General features: G+C 41.2%; 1 pseudogene; it reads right to left on the bottom strand.

Moving 5' to 3' along the window:
• Window positions 1-1,307: 1,307 nt before the first annotated feature.
• LOC102827557 lies at window positions 1,308-2,189 on the bottom strand (annotated as a pseudogene).
• Between the last annotated feature and the right edge of the window lie 6,319 nt (window positions 2,190-8,508).

The following is an 8,508-nucleotide window of genomic DNA, read 5'->3' as shown; positions in this document are numbered from 1 at the left end:
TAAGTATGGTGAAAGAATACAGCCCTGTTGCACATCTTTCTTAATTTTAAACCATTCAGTGTTCTTATGTTCTCTTCGAACTTGATGTTGTTGTTGTTAAGTACTGTCGAGTCGGTTCCAACCCCTAGCGAGCCTGTACAGGGTTTATGAGGAGCAGTTGGTGAGCTTAAACCGCCAACCTTGCAGTTCAAATGCCTATGCAGTCTGGCGCATTAACCCACAGCACTACACCAGGACTCCGTTCTAACTTAGTCAGTGCCATTATATAGCTTTGTAAAATAGTTGTTGTTAGATGCTGTCAAGTCAGCTCCTACTTATAACAGAACAAAATGGCCGGTGCGGCACTGTCCTAACATCATTGTTATACTTCAGCCCATTGTTGCAGCCATTGTGTCAGCCCATCTCTTTGAAGGTCTTCCTTTTTTTCATTGACCTTCGATTTTACCAAGTATCATTTCCTTCTTCAGAGACTGGTCCCTCCTGATAACATGCGCAAAGTACATGAGGTGAAGTCTTGTCTTCTTTTCTTCTAAGGAACGTTCTGGCTGTATTTTTTTCCAAGACAAATTCGTTTGTTCTTCTGGAATTTCATGGTGCAGTCAATATTCTTTGCCAACATCATAATTCAAATATGTCAATAATTCATCAGTCTTGTCTTCCTTATTCATTTTTGCTCAAATATTTTTGCATACATATGAGATGATTGAAAATACTGTAGTTTGAGCCATGTGTATCTTAGTCCTCAAAGTGACATCTTTGCTTTTTAACACTTGAAGAAAATCGTACATGTCATTTAGTTGATTTGATCCCAATGCTTTTCATGTTTCAATTAGAATTTTCTACTATTCAGTTGCTATGAGGTATAAACAACATGCTGCATCATGCTTGGTATCCGACGGTACGCCACAAACACTGGGATTCCCTTTCACTCCCCTCTACCTTGTATTCTCCTTTATGTCCCACGTGGTGTACAGTTCGTCAGAAAACCCACATAGCAATGAATATCCCTAAATTATCTACTACAAGGGGAATTCAAATGGTTATGGAAAAATTCCATGATCTCTGTTTTTTTTTTTTTTTTTTCAAGAAGAAAATTTTTTTTAATATGAACACTACGTATGTGTGCATAAAGATGCAATATACAAGCAGAAACCACTAGTCTACCAATAATGACATTATTATCTCATCAAGGAACATATAAATTAAGTTACTAAGGGGTGTCAAGGGGAAAAGTATTCTCTGAAGCCCTATATTCGGTTTACTTTCTTGGGGAAAATGGCATTGAGTTGGCTGTGATCACAGTTCCATCATCTCCACTTCTGTGTAAGTTCAGTTTCAATGATGTTCAAATCTCTCTTTGCTTCTTCAATTTTCACTTGAGCAAGAGATGGATTCGGCATTAAATCTAAGAAAGATTCTCATTTTTTCTTTAGTGGGATAGTCTGCCATTTCAATTCTGCCAGTTTCTCCGACAGAGCTACCAGTGACCGGTGAGACCGAGACCCGTCCATGCCTCTGACTGAAAGCTGCTCCTCTGTGGCTTTGATTCCACTTCTGAACTCCTCTGACTTCGCTTTCAGGAAGTTCAAGTTCTGAAGGTGATGGTCAATTCTGGCCATTTCCCGAGAGAGATGCTGCTCAGCTTTCTTGAGGTCCTCTTGTAGATAGTTTTCTAATATCAAAGTTCCAGTTAGATCTTTTTCAAGTTTTGTCAGTCCAAGCTTGATTTCCTCATTTTTGGATTTGGTATGAAAAAGATCAGAGGTCAAATCATTCACTGCAGGAATGAAACTAGTTAGTGAGGTACCTTTTGTTTCAAATGCCATCACAATGTCGACCAAAGCAGTCAGGTACCTGGAACCAGTGTGAGAGAGGCTGGTGGGGGACCAATTCACAGTCTCCAGTAGAAGGTCTGGAAGGTGCTTAGCTTCGGATTTGTATTCACTGGCTTTCTGTTTCAAGTCCTCTATGACCAGGGAGACATCCCTGTCCTGGGCTTTGCTGCATTCTGAAAGGTGATACAAAAACTCTGTGGTCCATGGATTTGCCTCATATTGTGGAATGGGATAATCTCCAAATAATTTTTTCAACTAGGCAGCAACCTGTGCTCCTGTTTCCAAATGATCACGGCTTCTTTGCTACACTCCCGGCTCCTGTGGTACCACTATAGTGCAGTTCCCGCCTTCCATGAGCGCTCTCTCTCTCTTTTTTAATGTTTATTGTGAATTATGTGATAATTTACATGAGAGAACATTAGTTATTCATTCATCCTATCATATATTGTTTCATTGCCATGGTTACAATCCCCTCTATGCATCATCAACTACTAAGCAAAGGGTATACCCTGCAAGCCTTAACCCCCCCCCCCCCGGGTCATCTCCCTATCTGGATCTAAAGTCCCCAGCCACTCCATCTCTCCACATCATCATCTCTGCCTCCATCTCTGGTGAACTGCTTCTCTGGGTAGGGTCCCGCTCTCCGCTCTTCTCCCTTGATGGTCCCAGGGACCTCCGTTCCTGGAGTGCAAAGTTGATCACTCCCCTCCTTGCTACAAAATGTCTACCTTTACATTTCCAACCCTCACAATCAGTCCTGATAACAATTATTCATTTTTGTATCACAAGAGAGCTATCTGCATTTCCTTTCATTAGCTCCGCCTAGACAAATTGGATACTACTCACTGGAGATTCTACCTTCGTCCACGCCTTTTGACTCTAGGTTCCCTCTTGAAATCTTGTAAGCCAGTCACTTCTTGCCTTTGAAATGCCCCCATTTTGGGTAGCCAATGTCCAAGTTGTCCATCCCTGTCTACTCTGTGTATGGAGGGGGTGGGAATGATCCTTGCTGTAAAGATTTGTTCCCTCTTTTGAGCTACTGCATCCATAGGTATAGGTTAAGTTCATCAAATTGTATCAGATTACTCTTTTTTTCCTCTTCTTTCTTCTTCTAGTTGAGCTCTGATCATCCAGTCATTGAAGCCAGGTCAAGTGGGTATTATCTGCAAGTGTGGGTATTCTTGCGCATACGCCCTCTCTTCATATCAGCTGGATGCTTCACTCTCCACTTTAGTCCTCTGTGGTTGTGTCGCTGACTCTGGGCCCAAGAGTCCCCAGGTCTTGGCCACACTGCTGGCCAACCAGGTCTCTACCCGGGTTCCCAGGAGTCTATTGAATGTTGTAGGGCTTAGCTTGCAACTTCATTGCTGTTTTCCCCTCACTTTCCCTTATCGGTGATAAACGTGGTCACCAATCAGAGCATGTATTCCAATTGAGTCTTAGTCTTGGAAGGGGGTTTGCTCTGAGGGGACACAACCACTTGCCTTGATGTCTCCTGGGTGAGTAGCTTGCTTGTTCTTGTAGTAATCAGTCGGTCTGCCTATATTGTTTTGTTTTTTTCCTGTTGGTCTTTCTTTCAAGAAGTATCTTCTGTTCTTCTAGCTTCCATGATCTCTTAATTCTGTTTTTTTTTCCACAAATGTTTTGAAACCCCTTGTACATAGATAGGGACGCTATGAGTTAGAGCTGACTTGATGCATCTAACAACAGTAACATGAAAATGGTATTTCAGACTTAGTCTGGAAGAGGTATGTGGCATAAATCAGAGCAGACAATGCAAGAGTCAAGGATTCCAATCAGGAAGTGGTTATATATATATATTCAGGAGAAAAGCAAAGAGAAGTCCCTTAAGTATTTCTGCCTTCTTCTAGACTTAGGCAATTAACACATTCACTCTGTTTGTTGTTGTTGTTGTTGTTGTTGTTAAGTACCATCGAGTCGGTTCCAACCCAGAGCGACCCTGTATAGGTTTTCCAAGGAGCAGTTGGTGAGCTTGAACCACTGACCTTGAGGTTCAAGCCGACTTTGCAGTCCAGCATATCAACCCACAGTGCCACACCAGGACTCTCTGTTTATTGGATATTAATTCAGTCTTATTTGAACAGCCAATAAAGAACTATTTGAATGAATGAAAATCATAGAGTAGGTAGGTAATGAGTTACAAGCTGTTTTTAAAAGCATGTTTTTTGTACTGAATTTACCTGCTTGCTGAATTAATGAACTAAGCTTCTTTAACTTCTTCTATCATATTTTTACTACAGTGATTTTTGGCTCTAGGCTTTACCTTTTCTTTAAGAGCCATTCTCAGCTTGGCAGAACCCACCTCAATTGACCAATCATTTGTATGTTTTCTTCTGTGCTGCTGCTTGAATATCATCGCCCCCACCCTGTAGGCTCCCTCCAGAAAACATAGTGTTCTGAACACAGAAGTGAGTGTGATTAGATTTTCTACAAGGAAGTACTTCACAGTCTCTTAATAGTATCCCTAAGACACAAGATTTAAAAATACGATTAACAAACAATACGCACTAATGGTGGTTTCACTCCCTCTGAACTAACATGAATCATCCTATTTTCTATTGTAATTTGAGCACATTCACCACATTTCATGAACTCTAAGATACCCCTGATGGTCAGATCCACTTAATGTACTTAATGTACTGTGATAGCTATCACATAAAACAAACGGCCAATTCATCTAAGACACATGAATGTGTGTAAGACACAGCCTGAATTTAGAAATGCAAAAATGTGGGGAATCGTGTCTTAGAATTGGTGAACTAAGATGGGTTATAAAAATCCTTTGAATCATAGTTTCTAATGAGCAATCAGCCCGTAGTTAGCGTTCAACTTAGCCCAAACCTGAATCCTAGCTGGAACCTAACCTTAGGACTAAGCAATTTCTAACCATCATTAAACTTTTATCCTCTTTCTTTCTACCTTTATTCAGCTGATCATTAAGCTATTTTGATGTTATGCTAGAAACTGTTCATGTTTGAGATGATTTTCCAACATGCTTCCATTGCCTTCTTTCATTAATCGGTCTAAAAGGAATCCTGGTGACATAGTGGTTAAGTCCTCTGGTAACAGAAGTGTCAATGGTTTGAACTCACCAGCTGCTCCATGGGAGAAAAGATGGTTCAGTCTGCTTCGGTAAAGACTTACAGCTTTAGAAACCTGAGGGGACAATTCTATTCTGTCCTATAGGGTTTCTATGAGTTGGAATGGACTCAACAGCAATGGGTAATCTTTTAAAAATTGATATTGAATCATGCCAGTCTTCTACTTAGATGTGTCTTTCCTTGTGACACCACATATAAATCTTTGTTACTGTGTTTTTTATGGTCCCATCAGTACTTTATCCAGAATTAGGCCCCTGCTTTGGCATGGGATGGAACTGAGAACTGGGACACGTGTAGGGTAACTTATGATAATGAAAAAGTTCAGTTCAGGATCTGAGAAATAGGAACCCTATTTGAAGACCAAAGACATGGTTTAATATTAAATGTGGTGAAATGAGATCCTTTATGTAGTTTTTTTGCGTTGGTTCTTTGGGCCAAACTTCAGATATTTTCCCTGAGGAGTTACTTTTGCTCTACTTTTCTGTCCCAGAGGTTGTGTCACTTTTGCCAGGTTGAGTGACATTTCCTGGGTAAGCTGTAAGCAACTTATGGTTTGATACTTCTTGTCTGGTCCTGGGCTGCAGCTTGTCCTGTGTTGGATGTGTACTTTGCAATGATTGGCCAATATACGATGCAAATGAAGTTACTGTACCGTACTGTGCAAATTGTTCAACCATTTCAGGAAGTAGAGTGTCATTAAGAACCACGGTATTGAAGGCGGAAGTTCAAGCTGCACTGAAGGCATTGGTGAAAACCAAGGTTTCAGGAATTGGAATACCAATTGAGATGTTTCAACAAACAGATGTGATGCTGAAAGTATTCACACACCTATGCCAATAAGTTGGAAGACAGCTACCTGGCTGACCTACTGGAAGAGATTCCATCTGTATTCATGCCAAAGAAAGGTGCTCCAACAAATGTGGGAATTATTAACCAATATTAATAACACATGCAAGGAAAATATTGCTGAAGATAATTAAAAAATGGTTTCAGCAGTTTATCAACAAGAAACTGTCAGAAGTTGAAGCCGGGTTTGGAAAAGGATGTGGAACAAGAGCTATTATTGATGATGTCAAATGGATCTTGGCTAACATCAGAGAACACCAGAAAGGTGTTGAGCTGCGTTTTATTGACTGTGCCAAAGCATTTGAATATGTGGGTCATAACAGATTATGGATATCATTGTGAACCAGTAAGAGGCAGTTGTTTGACCAGAACAAGAGGGTTATTGCATGGGTTAAAATGAGGCAAGGTATGTATCAGGGCTGTATCCTTTCATTAGAAACAAGCTGTGATTTGCAGATCCTTGCTTCCTGAAAGCAAAGAGGATTTGGAGCATTTCTGGATGAAGATCAAAGCTTTCACTATGGATTATATGCAACATAAAACAAAACCGCTCACAACTGGACCAATAATCAACATCGGGCTAAACACAGAAAACATTGAAGTTGTAAGGATTTCTTTATTTTTGGATCTTTAATCAATACTCATGGAAATAGCAGTCAAGAAATCAGATGGTGTACTTTCTTGGGAAAATCTGCTGTTAAATACCTCTTACAGTGTTAAAGAGCAAAGATGTCACTTTGAGGACTAAGGTGTGCCTGACCAAAGCCATTGTATTTTCAATCGCCTCATATGTATGTGAAAGTTGGAAAATGAATAAGGAAAACCAAGGAATAATTGATGCCTTTGAATTATGGTGTTGGTGAAAAATATTGACGGTACCATGAGCTTCCTGGAGTCCTGGTGTGGTGCTGTGGGATAATGCACTGGGCCGCAAAGTTAGTTTGAACTGCAAGGTTGGTGGTTCGAATTTACCAGCTAAAACAGGGTAAATTATCAGGTAAAACAGGGTTTTTATCAGAAACCCTGTATAGGGTTGCTATGAGTTGGAATGGACTTGAAGGCACTTAACAACAACCACCACCATGAACTTCTATATTAATGAACAAATCTGTCTTGGAAGAAGTATGTCAGAATGTTCCTTAGAAGCAATGACAGTAAGATTTTATCTCAAGTACTTTCAACATGCTGTCAATAGGAGACAGTGCCCGGAAGAGGACTATGTAAATTAATTGTCTGTGGTTTACTGAGACGACCTTGGTTGAGTTGGTTACACATCTACACAAACTCCTTGATATCCATGAGGAGTTTGTGTAGATATGTAACCAACTCAACAGACATTTTTCAGGCAGGAAGGAGAAAAGGTAAAAGAGAAGACAGAGGAAGCAGAGAGAAAGGAGGCAAGGCAATTTCTAAAAGAGCGGTACTGTGGTTTGCTACACTGAAGATAGCAACAAACCTGGAAGGCTCCCTGCAGCAAAGGTCTTGGCCACAGACTCCAAGGGGCCCTGCTGCAGAGTTGGGGGTGACAGATTGCAGGGACAAAAGGAACCTGCTTTGTGGGGGCTGAGAAGAGGCCTGTCCTGGGGGGCGGGCTTAGAGAGACTTGTCCTGAGGGGGCTGAGAGGGACCCAGCACAGCCAAGGGGAACTGAGAGGTCCGTCCTGTTCTTACGAAGGGAGATGTTGCTTGCACGCTTTCCGATCCTAATCCCTAGTTGTACCCCATTAATCTTAATTCTGAGTTGTACCCTATTAGTTTCTTAACAAACCAACAGATTACTGAACCTGGAAGATGAGTGGAGTGCTGTGGGAGGGATGGCTGCCGTTAGAATTGGTAAGACGTTGAGCTCCACTCTGTGTGGAACCTGGTCATTATCCCCCCTGCAGTTAGATAGCTTCTGGGGTTGCTACTACGGACTCAGAAATGCAGATGTGAGCAAAGAGGTTCCATAATTTCTAGACTCCATGACTGGAAAGCTGGTGGGGAGAGTCATGAGATTATTCCCCACTTGGCTCTTTCTGGAGAGCTTGTTCCCAGGTATACCATATCTGGGGTGGCTCTGGATCTAAGGCAAGAGTTGGCAAACTACATCCCACTGGCCAAATTCCCATGCTGCCTTTTATTAAAATAAAGTTAGTTTTCTTGGAACTCAGACATACTCATTTGTTTACATGCTGCAATGATGGAGTAGAGTAATTGTGACAAAGACTAGTGGTCTGCAAGGCATAAAATATATACCATAAATAAAATATCTACCATCTAGCCCTTTGTGGTGAAAAAGGGAAAGATCCCCAATGAGATGGATTGCCACAGTGTCAGTGACCCTAATTGTGAGGATGATGCAAGACCGGGCAGTGTTACGTTCTCTTGTGCAGAGGATCTCTGTGAGTCAGAACTGATTTTGATGGCCCCTAAGACAGCCCTTTCCAGAAAGAGCTTGCTGATCCCGGATTTAAGGCACCATCTGAGGATGCCAGTCACTTCTTGCCCCCATCAAAAAAAATAAAATAAAAAAGGAAAGATAGGTTAATAATAAAAAAAAACAAAAACTAAAAACTAAAAATAGGCGAGCAAACAAGCAACACAAACCCACAGCTGTTGAGTTGCTTTGGAGTCATGGCAACACTACAGAACTGAGTAGAACCACCCCATAGGGTTTCTGAGGTGTTAAATCTTTACAGAAACTACCACACACATCACCGATG

The sequence above is a fragment of the Chrysochloris asiatica genome, unplaced genomic scaffold, assembly GCF_000296735.1.
Source record: "Chrysochloris asiatica unplaced genomic scaffold, ChrAsi1.0 scaffold00005, whole genome shotgun sequence".
Taxonomy (NCBI): Eukaryota; Metazoa; Chordata; class Mammalia; order Afrosoricida; family Chrysochloridae; genus Chrysochloris; species Chrysochloris asiatica.
Note: the sequence above shows the minus strand (reverse complement) of the source record. Positions and strands in the feature narration are given on the sequence as shown.